This window comes from Myotis brandtii, unplaced genomic scaffold (assembly GCF_000412655.1).
Source record: "Myotis brandtii unplaced genomic scaffold, ASM41265v1 scaffold637, whole genome shotgun sequence".
NCBI classification, from domain to species: Eukaryota; Metazoa; Chordata; class Mammalia; order Chiroptera; family Vespertilionidae; genus Myotis; species Myotis brandtii.
Genome location: NW_005370439.1, coordinates 7,840 through 9,162, shown reverse-complemented (window position 1 = coordinate 9,162; position 1,323 = coordinate 7,840).

Genomic DNA, 1,323 nt, shown 5'->3' with positions numbered 1-1,323 from the left:
ATTGCTGTTTTATTTTACATTATAGATATTTCCACATCATTCTATTTGTTTCTGTTGGGGGTGTGTCATGGTGGGAGTTGGGAATTTTAAATTGTGTATTTATCTAAATATAAGTTTCAAATGAATTATTTAATAGGTCATTCCTCTCTCAGCCAGTATTATGATATACCAAAATCCTAAGTAATAGGTTTTGTACTTTATACTTGAAAAGATGTGGTAACTTTTGTTTTTTTTTTTGTTTTTTTTTAGAATTATCTTGTTCCAAGGGAACCTATCTATGTCAATGTTTGTCTGAATTTTTAACTTTGCACTTAAGTGTCAATTAAAGTTTTTGAGTTTAAAAGTATCTTTGCTGAAATAAAACCCAATTTTATTTTAACAACTTTTCTGTTATTTAGAAATTGGTATTCTCTGCTAGACTGTTGTGGGGTTTTTTTCTACCTCTTCACTTGCTCTCACCTTCATCCAAGTGCCTTACCACCTGCTTTAACGGGGAACCCTCATGTCCCTGAGAGATTGCATGACAGAATTGGATGAGATGCTGATCTAAATGAGTCTGGGACTTTATCCTTTCTGCACCCCCTACTGAATGTTGACTCATTATTTTCTCTTTAATCCACTTAGTGACCCATTCCTAATGTTCTTTACTCCTCCAGTCCTGAAACTGGACCCATTTTCTCTTACTTCCCTGACTTAACATTTGTGTTTATGGCCCTTGACTATGAAATCATTTTTCCCTAGCCAAAGCAACTCCCTTGGCAACGTCACTGCTCAACATGAGCCATGAATTGGGTGTCCCACTCAGTGCTTTAAAGAACTCCTAGATTCATTTGTTGCCTGGTGGAGGACAAGGACACCAGTTTTCTGACTGACCAATGCACATGGCCATTTTTACTCTAGTGCTGCTTTCTCTTGTTGGCGTGAAATATCTTCCAAGGAAACTTTCCTCAGATATTTAAGCAGAAAAAAAGGAAGGGATATTAATCTCCCTCTGCTTTTAGCTTTCCCCTATAACCCATTGAGTTTCTATCCTTTCATGTCCTGACTCTTCAAATGAGGGCCTGGGAATGTGCAGCTGAAACTTGGAACTTTGAAGATGATATCTTTCTTATTCGCCTTTTCCATCTGTGTTTCTTCTACCCATCTCATGTTCAAAGGAGTCCACTACTTCTTTGTGTCTGAGAGGAGCATCCCCTACATCCCAACCTCCTTCCTCCCTACCCTTCTTCTAGCTGGTACCATATAACAGAAGTGTTCAATGACATAATGATGTTAGAACTCTACTGAAAGAAAATAAAAATCAATAGTATTCAAAAGACAAAA